General features: G+C 35.0%; 1 pseudogene; it reads right to left on the bottom strand.

Moving 5' to 3' along the window:
• Positions 1-5,953: 5,953 nt before the first annotated feature.
• The window catches only part of LOC130981092 (chorismate synthase, chloroplastic-like), a 36,450-nt pseudogene continuing 23,480 nt past the window's right edge, over positions 5,954-18,923 (bottom strand).

Here is an 18,923-nt window from a genome sequence, read left to right as displayed (position 1 = left end):
ATACTAGACTAGCTACTAGGGTTTACAGAAGTAAGTAATTGATGCATAAATCCACTTTCGGGGCCCACTTGGTGTATGTTTGGGCTGAGCTTTATCTATACATAAGTAGTTGATTATGGGGATGAATTCTAGGGTCCCAAATCTTGCTTTTACGTCCGTCTTCTTGTGGATCACCATTATTTCCACCTGGTGGCAAGCAATCTGAATTCTCACAGAGACATCCAAACAACCTTCTAGACCCATTTAAGTGAGCTCTACACCAATCCTTGCACTTTGATTTGGAGCATGCAACCATATTGGACCTTGCTTGACAACTCTTGCCACTAACCATCTTCCTCTTACTCTCAATGCCACAAAGAGCTCTATGTTGACCATCCGTCTCTAGTAGCCCATATTCAAGTGGGAAGGTAAGGATTAAGGATAGGAATTTTACCCACTTGAATGTTGTATTGGATGGTGATGACTTTGGAAGAGGTTTTGCAAGCTCCACTCCCTTGTGTTCTTCTTTGAATTCTTCCACCTCTTTGCAAGCTTTTTCAATTTCAACCTCTTCCTCTTGGTAGCTTTCTTCTAATGCAATCTCTTCTTTATTACTTACCAAGGGCATTGGAGGTTGTGCATCTTTCTCTTCTTCTAATTGCTTGCTTATTTGGCTCATTTGCACTTCCAAGTTTCTAATGGAGGCTCTGGTTTCCTGCATAAAACTTGCCAAGATTGCTTCCAAATCATTGTTCTGTTGGGGCTGAGAGGACTAAAACTGGTGGTTATTAGAATTATTCTGTTGAAAAATATCCTAAGAACTATGATTAAAATTTTGTGGCCTCTGAGGTTGCTCTCCCCACCCAAAATTTGGGTGTTGGGTGTTGATAGTTGGGACTTGTATGCCACTCATCTGTTGAGTAAGTAGACTTAATTGCTGAGTCATAAGCTTATTCTGGGCAAGAATAGCATTAAGAATTTCTACTTCCATAAAACTCTTCTTCTGAGAAGTCTCAATATCTGATGGTGCCTCTTAACATGGGTAGAAAGATGATGGTTCTTGGTAGTTGGAACATGGAGCACTGAAGTTTCTTTGGTTTTGGCTTTACCAACCAAAATTTTGATAGTTCCTCCATCCACCCAAGTAGTAACCCATGTGATCTTTTTCTATTATTTTTCCTTACCACAAAACACCAAAAAGGATTAAACGCACCATGTGGTAAACAGGAAAGCAACAAAGACAGAAATATATATATATATATATATATATATATATATATATTTTAGAGAAAAATTACTACGGGGACACCAAACTTAATTTCAAAAATTACCAAAAATATTAATGTTATTAAATAAATTTTTATTTATTTATTTATTTATTTATTTATTTTTTTTATTTAAAAAAAACTAAATAATAAAGGAAAAGGAAAGGGGAACGAATCAGGGGAGGGGGTAAATGAAAAGGGGTAAATGAAAAGGAAAAAAAATAATGTAAAGGAAAAAGAAGAAAAAAAATAACGTTAAAGGAAAAAAAGAAAAATACCGTGAAGGATTTTTTTTTTGAAAATTCAAAGCAAAATTTTTAAATAAAATTAAAACTAAAACGCCTAATCTAAGCAATCAAACAACTAATAGTTGTTAATCACTATCAATCCCCGGCAACGGTGCCAAAAACTTGGTGCGGAATTTATAACCCGGTGCACTTGCCGGTTAGTAAGTGTGGGTTATAAATTCCGCACCAGTGTCAGGTGTTGAAGCAGTTGAACTGTACACCTTCCCAACTGCATCCCAATGGGTGGGCGTTGCTTCGCGCGTTTGAGGTTCTTATGGATTTTTTGGAAGAGAAACCAATAGTGAAGTTGTTCTTTTCATTATTTCAAGCCAAAGGGGTTTGGAAGGGGGGTTAGGTAAACTTGAAGAGTTCGCCCCGATTTGCTGTTTTTAAACTGTACAAATCCTCTTTTAAAAATTTCAAGGAAATGTATGTAAAGGTTAGAAAATTTGAGGGAGAGTTTCCTTTTTATATGGATGAGCATTTTAGGGAGAGTTTCCGGTCTGGTGGTGTTCGGAGCCTCAGAGTATTCTGGGCCCGGAGATTATAAATGCAAGGAATGAGTGCATTATAGAATACCTAATTGAGGCTGTTGATCGGAAAGAGCTAATTTCAGTGTTTGACTTGCTTTAGTGGGAGGATAACAGGGAAGCCGTTGTAGAATATTTAGGTGAGGGTTTGAATATTTATGTTTTTAGTAAGGTCGATATATGTTGTAACTATTTGTTTTGGCTTGTTTTCTAGGAGGAAAATATCCTAGAGTGTCTACTCCGACTCTGAGATCGAGAGTAAAAAGCAAAAATTTGGACAAAGAGGGTTTGTCGTCTAAGGTTGACAAGGCTACTGGGGTTGGCGAGGTTAACCAGCCGAGTAGGAGAAAGGTTGTGCTGAAGAAGAGGAAACATGATTTGGTGGATTTGTCCAATGATTCCGAAGATGTTTGGGACGAGGTTCCAGCGAAGGAGCTTAAATTGTTTTTTGAGAATCATAAGAGGTTGCATGATGTGGCCGAGCAGAGTGACGGGTCGTCGTTGTGGGGGAAGGATTTTCCATATATGGTCGTCACAGATGAGGTTCGTCAAGGGTCAGTGGATGTGTCTTTGGCCAGTGAGGTAGGTGATGTTTCCATCGATCAGTATATGCGGGTATGTATGTGATTTAGTATTTTTATTTTTGTATGGATATGTGTATGATCAGTTGCTCTATTTTTGTTGAAGGTTATTGGGCTTCGGATTGCGAGTTTGGGTGCAGTCAAGAGAAGAAACATCGGCAAGTTACTGGGCAGAAGCAAGATATGAAGCTGGAGGAACAGTTGAATTTGAAGAGTAAAACGGTTACAGAGCTGGAGTTAACAACCAAGAGCACATTGAGTGGGTGGCAATTTCATCTATGAGCTTCATTGGTCCCCACCAGTATGTTATCCTGGAAACGGACTACCAACTCAAGATCTTTCTTGGGTTGGTACATGGTGGAGGAAAGGATATTGGTAGCCAAAGGACCCCAAGGTTCTTCATGAGAATGCATTCAAGACTTGGAATTCAAGTGGAATGTCAAGCACAATTGGGTGATTTCCGGAGAGTGTTGGGGTGCTACAAGGGTCATTTGAGAGTTTGTCCATCCGGCTTGGAGCATAGAGATCAACAAGAAGGTAAGCAGATGCCTAGAATAGGGGATCCCGGAGGACTTATGAAGTGCAAGTTTGGATGGAGATTCAATGAGGAGTGGAAACACAAGCCACCCTAGCTAGAGTCTCCTCAATATGTCCAACTTACGGACTATAAACCAAAGTGCTAGGTGGGAGACACCCCACCATGGTAACATCTTTCTTACCCTTCCTCTTTATTTATAGTCCTAGTTTGTTGCATGTTTGCTTGTCTTAACTAGCTTAGGATTAGTTTAGTTTCGAGTTTAGTGGGTTGATTTGCATGTGGATCATGATTTTGTGATGTTTTGAATATTTTGGGGCTGAATTTTGTTGAGCTAAGGTTTAATACCTTAGAATTTTAAAGAAATTTTTTTTTAGAAAAAACAGGGCATGTGCGTGCGCATACACACAACAACGAAATTTCACCTTCTGTATGTACGCTCCCACCTATGCGTACGCACACAAGCCTTTATGCCCCCTGTTTCCAGCGCCAGCACAGCGTGTGCGTGGGCGCTCCCCTGTGTTTTGTGCCCTGTGCGTATGCATAAATCCCCTTATTCACGCTCTCTGTGCGTCTGCACAGACGTGTGCGCACGCACATGTCCATACACTCCCTCTGTTGGGAGCGTTGGCACAGCCTATGCACGTGAACCATCTTTAAAAAGCGTTGGCACACATCTGTGCATACGCACAGGTACCAGCACATGCCTCAATTAAAAATTCACGTGGACTCGCATTTTGGGGCTCTTGTGGCCCATTTTTGAAGGCTTGGATGCTGAAATCAAAGGCTATATGAAGGAGCAACAACACATAACAAAGAGACTCATTTTTAGATTAGGAAAACACATAGTAGGAGTAGGAGTAGTGTAGATTAGAAATTCTCTCTTAGGGTTCTTAGTTAGGGTTTGTAGTATTTTATACTTCAAGTTTTGATTCGGTATTATAGCAATTTCATTGTAAGTATTTCTTTAATTCCTCTTTTATTGTACTACTTGTTCTACACTTGCTTATATTTTCATTTCCTTTATCAATTTACATAGTTTTGCAATTTTGATTTCTAGTTAATGAATTTGATGTTTGATAGTTTTTATATGTTTATTGAGTTGCTTTTGTTGATTTTGATCATTTGGTTGTTCATAGTTTTTATCATTTTCCCAGTTTTGCCATATTTTATGATTATGCCCTCTATGTATTTGATGAAATGTCAATGTTGATTATGGGATAGATTTTCACCCCTTGGCTTGGGGAAATGAGTTTATGGATTACTAGAGTCATAATGTCCAACATTTAGTGATAATTCTTGGGTTGTTAGTTGTTATTGTTTCCACTAACGCTAGCTTTTTACCATTTAATTTGGTAAGTTAGAGATTTGTGGATTAATGACAATTATGCTCACTTGACCTATCCTTCGATGTTAAGGGTTGACTTGGTGAGATTAATCCATCATAATTATCATAGTTGTGGTTATGGCAAGGAAGGAATTCCATAACTCATCCCACGTCAAGGTTCCATTTATGCATTAAACCACTTTTCTGCCAATTTTGAGTCTTACTTGTTTACATTACATACATAGTTCTTTTATTTTTTCATTACTTCATTAATTGCAATTTTGTCTTGTTCTTTTATTTCTTGATTGTTTGTTTCTTTGTTGAGAAAATCCCTTGCTTTCTTGCAACCAAAATTGTATGCACTCATTAGCATTGGTTCCTAGGGAAGACGACCCGGGAGTCTAAATACTCTCGATTAATTTGATTTGAATTGTGACGATATCGTGGATTGAATTTTGATTGAGAGGATCCATTGCCGGTTTGGACTATACTCACAACGGAATTACTTTATCTACTTTTCCGAATTGGCAGAATTCTCACTATTAATGTCACCGGAGGAGGTGCTGCACTTGCTCAAAAAATTACAGGAAGATATGCCTGCAACTCTCGTTACTTCTTCTTTGAATCAGATATAGGGATTGTTGTTTCCCTTTCTTCTTTAACTGTTTCTTCTCTTTAGCTCAGTTATGAGTGTTCAGAGTTCTCCACCTTTCTCTTTATTGTCTTGATATGAACACCTGTATTCTTTTCTCATTGAAATGAAAAAAATTATCTTTTGGAAAAAAAATTAAAAAGATAATACTACGACTTCGCTGTTTTGTTGTGCAAACTTGTCTTATAATTGAGAAACTTTTGTTATGTCTTGTGTGTATGGTTAAATGACAGAAGGCGTTACAAACTTGTTTCATCATATTTGGTACAAAAGAGTTTAGTTATTATTTGAATAGCATGACACAGAAGTCACGTGTTTGTTGAGAGTAATAATGTATTTTGTATTAATATAATTCTGAAATAATGACCACACAATTTTCAACAAAGACAGGCATTGATGCAAGACCATATATTTTTTTATTTATGTTGTTAATTAAATAAATTTATTTTAAAATATATTATAATATTATGTTATATTATATTATATTATATTATGTATTAGTTTTACATCATCTAACTTATGAAAGTATTTCTCTTGATTAAATTATATTTAAATAAATTATATGTAAATATTTTTTAGGCTCTTTTGAGAGTAAGATTCGAAGAGATGCATTCTTAATTTAGCCAATCAAAATAGATTATTGACTATTTTCATAGTAAAATTGGTGATCCAAACAACATCTCCTACAAGGCATTATTAAAAATTAAAATCTTATCACAAAATGACAATGCAAGAGGATACATTGCACTAAAAAATACATTATATCATTCTTTTTATTGTACAAGACATTTTTTCATTCAAAAGGGTACATCTTCTGGCTGTAATACGGGCAACAAAAGCTCTTGCAAATCTGAGTTTACGGGAAACAAATTACACTGCGCATATTGTACCATCAACTAGTCCACAAGCACCAAACCTACCCTGGCCTCTACCATGGGTACAGCTGCAATAACAGTCCAAGCAGTGACTTCACACATTTTTCCACTCATGGATGTGCAAGCAAACAAAATATGTTTATCTTTTGTAATTGAAGATGACACAGACACATGAAAATGTTTCATCACATAACGAACTATTTGATCTTAGTTTCAGTTAATTTTAATGTACTCTCCTAGCAACTTAAATGAATTAATATATAAAGCATAATCTCTTTCCAAGAAGAAGAAATGAGGAAGGAAAAAGGACCAGTTTCTAACCTCTTGCGACAACACAAGGATCATGACGACCACCGACTGTCAGTGTTGTTTCTTTTTTATCTCTAGTCACCGTATTTTGCTTCTTCTACATAAGCATAACACCATGTTCACTTCAGATAAAATAGTTAAATAAACACAGTCAAATTGTCACGAAAAAGATCGCCTGATCAGCTAAATATCGAGTGAACATATATATGGCAAAATTCACACAATAACTCATTTTATCTATGACAAAATTCATACAATAACTCATTTTATCTATGACAAAATTCACACAATAACTCATTTTCATTGTTCAATGCGAGTAGTTCTACAATTTAAAATTGACAAATCATGTGTGACCAGGAAAACAAACACCCTTTGCTCCTCAACTACCACTTAAAAGAGGACTTTTGTTGAGTAATGAATATGGCATATGTCCTCACGAAAGTAGTTAAGTAAACTATCTCAATTACTAATTAACCTTCCCACACAAATGAGAGAGAGAGAGAGAGAGAGAGAGAGAGAGAATGGACTTACACCAATAGTAGAGAGAGAGAGAGAGGGAGAGAATGGACTTACACCAATAGTTGATGTCAGCTTAAAAGCTATTCTCATGTTTATGATTTCTCCATTGCAAATTCCACCTTGAATATCAATACAGACAATAGTAAATAAAATCTTTATAGACACATGACCATCATACTACACATCTAGAGATAGCTAATCAGTAATAATAAAATAGAAATAGATACATGTATCCCACCAGAACGATTTGTTCTTGTCCTTGTCCTTTTATGTTCATCTATATAGAACTCATCATTGTGTTCACTCCCAGTAAAAAAGGTACCTGTAACGATTGCATCAAGCCATCATCAGACAAAGTAATTGAAGAATATAGCATTTTAAAACAATTCTGCTATAGTCAGGTCATATCGTAACACAGGCAATCAGAGTTAATAAACATAAGCAATCAAAATACCTACAAACCCACAACCAAATTGAAAGCCCTTGGTTGCAGGCAATTACATAACAGCTTTAACCAATTCAGCTTCAAGTTTGTCAAATACTGGTGAACCAATCCCCTGATATATAACAGATTCAATTATACTCTTAGGCGAAAAGATATATTAAACATCAAATAATACAGCACTAAAATAAGTTAAAGCAATTTTCCTTATGTTCTGCGTGCTAATTATTAAAGTACCAATAGCAGGATTAGAAGAGCACTCTAACATTGATGGGCTACAAATTTAACCATAGAGACATGCTACACGTGAAAACAAGCTCTTAAAACTCCCAAGAATGACTTGAGCACAGCTTGTTTGAGTTCAACTAAGGTCTAGTTTTCAGTGTTTTCTAGATTTTATAGAATATTCAAGTCATGCCTCCATCAGATTAATTTTATAATCAACAACCATTCAATAATGAGAGTTTTGGACTCTTGAAATGCCATCCTGCTTGTATTCTTGCAATTCAATGTTAAATCCAGAAATTCTCTTCCGGGTTTGTTATTACTAGTACTATTATTATCTATGTGTATCAACTACCAAGTACCTTACACTCACCTATAAAACCCTTGTGTTATTATATATTTAATCAATTTTACACGTTTACTTGTACCCTAAATTGTAAATGCTAACATGCTCGGTAATTTCATGCTGACAGACAAAGGTAGAAAACTTACACGTGGACAGTTCCTCAATATGCATGTCATAACACCACAAACAGAATCACCTCTAACTCGGACATGATCAATAGCAGCTATCATCTTCTCTGCATATTCAGGGTCAGGACATCGAACAATGTTGCTCTCGATCTGGAAAGTTTCCAAAGAATATATGCTAAAGCAAGATTTTAGCTTCAAAATTGCAATAATATAAGAGAGTAATAACCAATTATAAAAGCAAGTTAGAGAGAATATCCACCAATTTGGCTTACTACAGTCAGTAAAACATTATGGCATTAGCCTTTTTATCTACGAATGCCATTTTTTTTCTAACACAAAATTGGAAAGAAAAGTATAGACATGATATGCAAAGACAATCCATTAGATGAGGGTTGAAAAGATGTCAACCTAATAAATTAGTACCATTTAAAAATATTAAAGTTAAAATAAATAGTCATCTTCAATTCTCCATGTATAGGATACATTAAATCTCCTTTAAACATTTTTGTTTGGCTTAATATTTCAAACAAATTTACAAAAGGCACTAATAAACATATATAAATGTGAATATTCACTTTAATACCTGATCAAGTGTCACAGTCCCATATTATCAATTAAGTCCTCTGGCAGAACAACCTTGTGAACTTGAGAACTTTAATAAAGCATATCCTAAAGGAATTGGCATATAAAAACATGATACATGCATATAAATATACACCAACTATGAATAGACATATATAAATAATTGAGGCTAGACAACTTTGCTTATGTCTTTACTGTGTAAAGTTCCAAAAAATATATAGAAGAAATATTAACCTTCGAAGACCCCTGAAAATATTTTACACATATCAGTCTCCTTTCTAGGAGTTATAATGTGGCTTTGGCCTAGCCTCCTATACACAAGAACTGCACAATGTTACTCTTTAGAGACATTTTGTAATGCATAATCAACAACCATTTCCTATCATTCATAGTTACAAAAATGAAAAGTTATCCTAAAATATATTCATTTGTTACATTATAACAATGAAAAGCTATCTTAAAGTATATTCATCTGTTACACTATGCAGTTTCTTCTGTCAAAATCAACTTGCACGTCAAACTCGGAGAGAGGGATGCGAGGAGGACTCCCATCAATGACACAACTAACACCTCTCCCTTGAAAGTCTCCATATGTTGTCATACGGAAGTGATTTGAACAAGTACTCCCAGCCGCCCATATCTCTGTAATTCACCAATGACTTTAGAAACTCAAACCAATGTCCATCTTAATATCATTAACTATGAACCCCTAAATACATAACTGACATTAGATTACAAACCAACCATTTCTTTTAATTTCATTATCTTTTAAGAGACACTGAGACCTAATGTTTTCAGAAGTTAAAGTCAAAAAAGTTTGAAGCATTTGAACTAAGTATACATTATCTAGGAAGCTCAAAATTTAAAATTCTAATAGGTAGAAAGTTTCAGGGAAAAAATAAATAAATCAAATTAAGAATCAATTTCACATAAGATGAAACATGTGTGTATGCCCCCTATGAGGAGCTCTTACATGAGCTAAACAACGAAATCAGCTATTACAATGAGTACATTACAACGAATTACATGCTATATTGAACTTAAAACGTTCAAATTCATATAAATCACTAAATGGTAAATGGCCTGACAAAATCCAATGAGTAATTAACAATCCTGTTTTAAAGAAAAAGTTTATTGTCATTACTATTTTTGGACAAATAAATGAAATCTTCAACAACGGATTCAGTATTCAAAATTATTAAACTGGGAAAATTGCATTCATGAAAGCAAATAAATAAACGCAATAGAGAATACGGATTTAAAAGAATAAACAGGGAGCAGATTGTAGTAGCCGATAATCTGAAAATCAACGAACAATAATAACTAGAAAAGAAATTTATATATTATGATGCGATGAAGAGAAAACAAAGAGATAGAAGGAGAGAATGAACTGACAGATGTTTTTGTGAATGCGAGGGCGGAGGGAAGCTTGAAGGTAGATGGAGGATTGGGATCGGAAGTTGGATTTGGGAGAGATGGAACCGTCGAAGAATGGCTTCGAAGAGAGACAGGTAGAAGAAGAAGCCATTGAAATAAAATACAGGTCAAATGAGAAAGAAAAATGGTGAATTGAATATTTAAATTAAAATGAGTAATAAGGACTTAAACGAGAGAGCGATGAGGTTTGTAGGTTAATTGGGTAACCTTATAAGGTTTGGGCGTTTATTGGGTAACCTTATTTAATAAAAAAAATATTAGGTATACATGAATAAAAAAGATAAGGTATAAAAATAATATTCACTTAGCTTAAATAACACCTATAGATTAAAATCTGACAAAAAATATGAATATACAATAGATCAATTTATTTATAAGATTAAGAATTTAATATAGCGTCATGGAATAGTTACTATCATAAACATTCTAATTTATGTGAATGGATTTGAAGAAATAAAATTTGAATTCTACACATTAAAATTTTTTATTTTTAGGTCGGAGTTTCATATAAATTTAATTACCCATGTAAATAATAACATTTTAGGTCGACATAATGACATCTTTTTATAGGTATAAATGATATAAATATATAAAATTACCAACTACGGTCTATTTTAACGACTAATAATAAAGTTTGATTGATATGGTGCATTATAGAACACAATGAGTAATTATTTGAAATATTAATTATTCTCTTAATATTTTAAAAAAATTAAATATATATTATTTTTAAAACTAGTAAAAAATTTAATACTTTCTTATTTAAAAATTAAGATGAAAAATTTCAATTTTTTTTTTGAATGCATTACATATCAATTGTGATGTAAAGATAAGTACGTTAACAAAAGAGAAGGTTTAGGGGCCGGCACTTTTATTAAAATTTGGCCAACACTTATTCATTAAAAGAAAATTGAATAATCTCGTACCGTTGGATATTGACAACAATAAAAACTTCATCTTTACAAAAGCACAATGTAAATGAATCATTGTTTCACCCATAAAGACAAACTGTAGGTAGTAAAATGAGACATCTAATTCGCTAAAGTGGTGAGTTTAAATAGGATTATTCTCAAAGTTAATTCATTAGGAGCTTGAAGGAGGATTTTTTTTTTCAAATAAATTAGACATTCTCTTAGTATTACATCACAAATTCATCCACATTACACACTCACATATTCAATATTTTTAAGGAATTTTATCTACCATTTGTTCTTACCAAAATTTGAATCCTAAAACAGCATTTAAAGAGACATACTAATACACAATTTCAATTAAGCTTTAGCTACGAGCTTGAAGAAGTATAAATACATTAAATAAGATGACCACTCATGTAGCACACCACATTGAATATAGTATAAATATTTTTAATTTTTTAACATTTTTGTTTATCAATGTATTCCAATAGGAATGACAATGGGTGGGATATGATAGTTATTTAAGTATTTATCTTTATTTTAAATATCTATATATTGTCTCTTTTTCTATGTTATTATCATCCCATACCTAAATCTACGGGTATATACTTGCCTTGTATCTAGATTTGGAGGTGAGACAAGTCAGGTCAAACTCAAGTTCAACGCACAACTTAACTCATTAATAATCAAGTCTATTTGTAAAGTTTAAGTTTAGCTCACCAAAAATTTACGAGTTGACTCAAACTCATTAAATGACTTAAATAACATTAACATAAACATAATCATTAATTTTATATAAATAAATTATTACATATATATTCTCTATCTATCTATTATATGTTATGTACTCTAAACAATTTGTATATGAAAAGATAACTATAAAATTTTATGTAAAAACCATTAATATATGGATATGATACTTCATTTTATCATAAATAATTTAAAATTGACAAATCATGCGTGACCAGGAAAACAAACACCCTTTGCTCCTCAACTACCACTACCTCAATTACTGATTAACCTTCCTGCACAAATGAGAGAGAGAGAGAGAGAGAGAGAGAGAGAGAGAGAGTGTGTGTGTGGACTTACACCAATAGTAGAGAGAGAGAGGGGGGAGAGAATGGACTTACACCAATAGTTGATGTCGGCTTGAAAGCTATTCTCATGTTTATGATTTCTCCAATGAAAATTCCACCCTGATTATCAATATAGACAATAGTAAATAAAATCTTTACAAACATATGACCATCATACTACACATCTAGAGATAGCTAATTGGTAATAATAGAATGGAAATTGATACAAGTATCCCACGAGAACGATTTGTTCTTATCCTTGTCCTTCCATGTACATCTATATAGAACTCATCATTGACTTTACTTCCAGTCAAAAAGTACCTGTAATGATTTCATCAAGCCATCATTAGACCAAGTAATTGAAAAAAATAGCATTTTTAAAATAATTCTGCTATAGTGAGGTTATATCGTAACACAGATAATCAGAGTTAATAAACATAAGTAATCCAAATACCTGCAAACCCACTACCAAATGGAAACCCTTTGGTTGCAAGCAATGACATAGCAGCTTTAGCCAATTCAGCTTTAAGTTTGTCAAATACTGGTGAACCAATTTCCTGATATATAATAGATTCAATTATACTCTTAGGTGGAAAGATATATTGAACATCAAATAATACAACACTCAAATATGTTAAAGCAGTTTTTCTTTTGTTCTGCATGCTAATTATTAAAGTACCAATAGCAGGATTCGAAGAGCACCCTAACATTGATGGCTACAAATTTAACCATGGAAACATGCTACACGTGAAAGCAAGCTCTTAAAACTCCCAAGGATGACTTGAGCACAGCTTGTATGAGTTCAAGTAAGACCTAGTTTTCTGTGTTTTCTAGATTTTATAGAATATTCAAGTCATGCCTCTATCAGATTAATTTAATAATCAACAACCATTCAACAATGAGAGTTTTGGACTCTTGAAACGCCATCCCACTTGTATTCTTGCAATTCAATGTTAAATCCAGAAATTCTCTTCCGTGTTTGTTATTACTAGTACTATTATTATCCATGGGTATCAACTACCAAGTACCTTACACACACCCATAAAACCCTTGTGTTATTATATATTTAATCAATTTTACAAGTTTACTTGTACCCTAAATTGTAACTGCTAACTTGCTCACTAATTTTATGCTGACAGACAAAGGTATAAAACTTATGCGTGGATAGTTCCTCACTATGCATGTCACAACACCACCAACAAAATCACCTCTAACTCGGACAACATCAATAGCAGCAATCATTTTCTCTGCATATTCAGGATCAGGACATCGAACAATGTTGCTCTCGATCTGAAAAGTTTCCAAAGAATATATGCCAAAGCAAGATTTCAGCTTCAGAATTGCAATAACATAAGGGAGTAATAACCAGTATGAAAGCAAGTTAGAGAGAATATCCCCCAATTTGGCTTACTATAGTCTGTAAAACATTATGAGTTTGGCCTTTTTATCTAGGAATGCCATTTTTATTTTCCTAACACAAAATTGGAAAGAAAAGTATAGACATGATATGCAAAGACAATCCATTAGATGAGGGTTGAAAAGATGTCAACCTGATAAGTTAGTACCATTTAAAAATATTAAAGTTAAAACAAATAGTCTCTTCAATTCTGCATGAAACACCCTACCACACAGAGTCTTATGCTTAAGTTATAAGATAGAGGTGGCAAGGTTTTACAATCTCTAAAACTAAAATTTAGTATATATAGTAGTGTGAAGAATATGTATAACTATAAGCCTTTGAAGAAAAAAGGGTAAATCAAAATCGCTAAACTGAAAAGAGCAACACTCCGATCGATAACATAAACAAAGCAGATAAAGTAGGCTGACACAAATATATGTACAATAGAGTACCAAGATACAACTAGCAAAGCTTAGGTCTTGGTTCGCGGAGGTAATTGGTCCAAGCACATAGTTACATATATAGATATATAGGAAAAACCCAAAAGAAACCCCAAAATACAAAGTAACAAAACCTGAGTCTCCAAAATAACCTCTAAGAGGAGTTGATACAAACTACATGTAAACAGTGGAGATAATAAATATCTAAGTAAGTACATAAAACCAAAATAAAGTCTCGAGAGCTAAGAATCTTCGCTAAATCAGAAGTCTCCAGCATGCCTCAGCGAGGAGTCTCACGTCCTGCATTTGAAAACCACAAAAATACGCATGGGTGAGAACCAGAGATTCTCGGCATGGTAACAATGCTCAAATATCTAACATATAATGTCTTGGGAAAGCCGAAGGCAATCCTAGAACTCCCAATTCATAATTAAAGCATATAAACATAACTAAACCATGAGAAATAAAAATAGGCAACAAACTAAGGATATTCAGTCTAACAAAATCTCCTCTTTCCAACTCCTCCGAACCTCCCAACTGCCACCGGTAATTTGATGTCACAAACACAATTATATCAAGCAAGTAAATTCACAAATAGGAAGCAGATACAGCTGTTAAACAGATAGCAAGTAATTATGTAGTCAATTAGGCATTCCAATAAAATCACATATAATGCATATGATGTATGCCTGTCCTGGTGGCTGATGAGTCTCATCTGTCGGTTATGAATCTAACCCGACAAGTCCTGGTAGCTAACCATTTGACTGTCCCTCTGTCGCACATCCCTAACTCGAGTTATACTCAATCATAATTATCAACATATATAGACAAAATACCTACACTGGTGTTTATTCACGGGGGCGAGCTCATCCTGAACTTTCACAGTGTCCGGCCACACTTATGACATAGGGTCAGCAGATTACTGAACCTCTACCTGGAGCATGTTGTGGCTAGCAACTGCTTATACCCAGGGAAACTTGTATCTCAGATAGGTGGAAGTGCTGCAATCACAATATCAATCAATCCGCATATATGCATTCATACTCAGCCATAAATCAATATTTATCTCAGCCATTCGGCTTATAATCATAATTCATAACCAGCCATAATCCATCATCACATGCAGCCATCCGGCTCATATCATACACAGCACTCCCACCATCCTCCTCAGCAACTCATGCTATAATCAATCATGATTCATCATAAATTTCCCTTTACTTCTTTCACAAGTTACCTTTCTCACAGCCATCACTAAGCTTCATAACCCTCTAACCACTTATTAGCCTTTAAACAAGAGAAAACAGGGTTTTGAACACTGGAGGAATGCATAAAATCAGAAAGCATAGTTGTTGAGAAACAGGGGCTCGCGTACGCAGCCTCTTGCTCGTGTACGCGAGGAGCATAGGCAGTAGCATATGCTCGCGTAGTATGTTCCTTCTCGCGTACGCACCCTTGCCAAGCTGGACTTCTCACGTACGCATCACTGGTTCGCATACGCGAGCTCTTCAAATCGAATTGTTTGCTCGCGTTGCACATCAGGTGGTCACGTATGCAACCTCAAAAATACCACTCTCGCCTATGCGACCCACACCAAGCAGACGCGAAACCTTAAGGCAGTAGCCATTCGTCGACTTAGCAGAAACCTGAAAAGCTGCTAAGTCCTGAATGTTTAGTTTTGCACACCAAACTTTGATTGAGCATATCTCCCTCATTTTAAAACATTTTTCTTCCGTTCTTTGAATGACATAAACACCTCGGACCCAATTTTGTTTCTAAAGAAGTTTGACACAAATCAGGGGTTTGAAGGCCAAGTTGTGCTCCGTCAAATTTGGACTAAAAACAAAATTTTCATAAAACTTTCAAAACCTCCAAATTTCAAAACATTAAACTTCCAAAACTCTTTTAAACTAACCAAAATTCAACCATTCAGCATCAAACAATTTCCCTACTTTCCATTCAATCCTCAACCCACCGATTTTCCACTTTTAACCAATCTCAATTCAATAATTCAATTTTTCAATCAACATTCCACACATCAATTTTTCCAAATCAATGCTCAATTTCATCAATCACTATATACACATATCAATATCGCATACCAAATCATACTCATCAACAAGAGCCTCAACCTTACTAATAATTAGGCACATCGATCCATATCACTTACAACTTTACATGCTTTATCAGCAATTAGCACCACTCACAAGCATTCAACCATTATTCGTATATTTAACTCAATCCATATCATCCAACAACTACATCAACATTTCAAAATCCTATCCTAGGGTCACTAGCCTAAGTTTTCACATCACATTACATTTTAGATATAGGAAACCGAAACCATACCTTGTCCGATTTCTCGCTCAACCTAGAACACTTCCAAATTCAACTTTCAAGATTTCGAAACCTCACCAACAGATTCTCAAGCTTATAGCTCCACTCCAAAGCTTTCCAATACCATCAATCAAGCTCCAATATATATATATATATATATATATATATATATATATATATATATATATATATATATATATATATACACTACCTATTCCACAATATCACATCCAAGACATAACAACTCAATAACTAAACACAACACTTCAAGCATTTCACTTAGGGTTGAGAATCTTATCAAGCCCAAGGATCAAAGAGGCAAGAAGAAGCTTTTTCTTCAAGCTAATTGGATCTTATAACATCAAAACTTAAAAATCTCAATACTTTACCCACTAAATTTTTGAGATTAAGGGCTGCAAATTCAGAGAGGGATTCGTGGCTTACCTCTCACATGAAGTTGTGGGCTTTGTAAAGTTTGATGCTGCGGTCGCGTGGCCACAAACGTTGCGACGATCGGAGCTCCAGATCAAAAGTTAGAATCAAATGAAGATTGAATCGAATTAGGAAAAGGGTTTCATGCTCCCCCTTCCCTTCTCAGCGTGTTTGATATTGTGGTGGGGAAGGAAGGGATGTGCCCTTCATTTAGTCACCCGTTGGGTTGGGCCAGGGCCCAATACGGGTCCAGTTGGCCCGGTTTGGCCTGTTCGGCCCAATTTTAGGCCGAATTCTTTAAAATTAGTGTCAAAATTCTTGTTTTAATTTTTTCTATCATATTAAGCCATAAAAATCACATTTATAGTTTTCTAGAATAATTTTTAATTTGTAGGTTAATTACTCATTAATTAATTGGATTTTACATTCTACCCACCTAAATAGAAATTTTGCCCACAAAATTCAAATTTAGTTACCTGAGAATAGGTGCGGGTATTCTATTCGCATCTCCGAATAAAGTTCCTAAGTGTGTTCCTCAATACCAGCTTGGCTCCACGCCACTTTGACTAATGAAACCTCTTTCCCGCGTAACTTCTTAATACTAGTGTCGTCAATTCTGACCGGAGTCACCGGGAGTGTCAGATCTTCCTTTAACTGAACAGATTCAGGTTCTAGCACATGGCTAGCATCAGGATTATACTTCCAAAGTTGCGACACGTGAAATACATTGTGCAGGTTCAAAAGATAAGGTGGTAGATCTCTCCGATACGCTACCGGTCCAACTCTCTCGAGAATCTGAAACGGACCGATGTATTGAGGATTCAGCTCTTTATCTTAATTGCTCTATCTACTCCTGTTGTTGGAGTAACCTTAAAAAAAAACATGGTCTCCCTCCTCAAATTCTAAGGTCTTCTGCCTCTGATCAGTGTAACTCTTTAGACGGTTCTGAGCAGTGAGCATCTTGTCTCTGGTTTTCTTAACTTGTTCAGTAGTTTCAGCTATCATCTCAGTCCCCAATAAGCTCTTCTCCTCAGCTTTGTACCAGCATAGTGGAGATTGGCACTTCCTCCCATACAAAACCTCATACGGAGCCATTCCGATGTTTGCATGGTAGCTATTATTGTACGCAAACTCCACTAGTGGCATATACCAATCCCAACTCGTCGGCTGGTCTAAAACACAAGCTCTTAGCATATCTTCTAAGGTTTGGATTGTCCTCTCAGATTGGCCATCTGTTTGAGGATGGTAAGCCGTACTCAAGCTTAATCGGGTTCCAAAGGCCTTCTGAAATGCACCCTAGAACCTTGAAGTGAAATGGAGATCTCTGTCAGAAATTATGGTAGTAGGCACACCATGAAGTCTCACAATCTCCTTTCTATATAAGCGTGCTAGCTCCTCAAGGTTAGAATTCATTCGAATGGGTAAAAAGTGAGTCGACTTCGTCAGTCAGTCCACAATCACCCAGACAACATCAAAACTAACTGTAGTTCTCGGCAATCCCGATACGAAGTCCATCACAATGCTCTCCCATTTCCATTGCGAAATCTCCAAGGGTTGCAAAGTCCCAGAAGGTCTCTGACGTGGCAGAAATTAGCCGATTAAGAAATTAATATAGAAATAACATTACAAGTACAGTTCTTAACCAGCAAAAATCCGCTTATCAATTTAAAAGGGTTGTCACAAATTTTAGAATAAAAATAATGGGAGTAGAAATCCCAGGTCGTCTCCCAACGAGTTGACAAAAGAGTGCTATCTTATTAGTCAGGAGTTTTCCAAGAATTTTTAAGAGTTGGAGAACAGGAAATTAAATGATTGTAATTTAAGGCAATGAAAATTAATGAGAGAATTTATATAATCAAATAAAAGCCTTGACCGAGAGAAGATTAATTGGAAGTTCTATCCTTGTTGGATTTTTCCAAGTGTAATATTAAAAGGTTTTTGTTCTACTTAGTCATCCCTTACTGAATAAAGGAAAGTCAAGTAACTAACTAACCAACTATATCTCAAGTCCTAGTCCTCTCACAAGGAAGGATTAGAGTCAGAGACGAGAGAGCCAGCCAACAACTTTTAATTAAAATTAACACTTGAGTATTCCAACTCAAGGTTCTCCTCTTAATCAACTCCCAATAAAGTTAGGAAACTACTCCATTGACATGAATATAACGTTCATAGGTATATAAAGGGAATAAGAAGAAGACATGATAAATTAAATAATAACTAAAAAATAATAAAAAATAAAAATAAGACTTTGCATTAATAAATCCCAAAATCATAAACATACTTATCCAAATAGGGTTAATGGGCAATAA

Source organism: Arachis stenosperma, chromosome 1 (assembly GCF_014773155.1).
Source record: "Arachis stenosperma cultivar V10309 chromosome 1, arast.V10309.gnm1.PFL2, whole genome shotgun sequence".
Lineage (NCBI taxonomy): Eukaryota > Viridiplantae > Streptophyta > Magnoliopsida > Fabales > Fabaceae > Arachis > Arachis stenosperma.
This window is presented reverse-complemented; position numbering and strand designations above follow the sequence as displayed.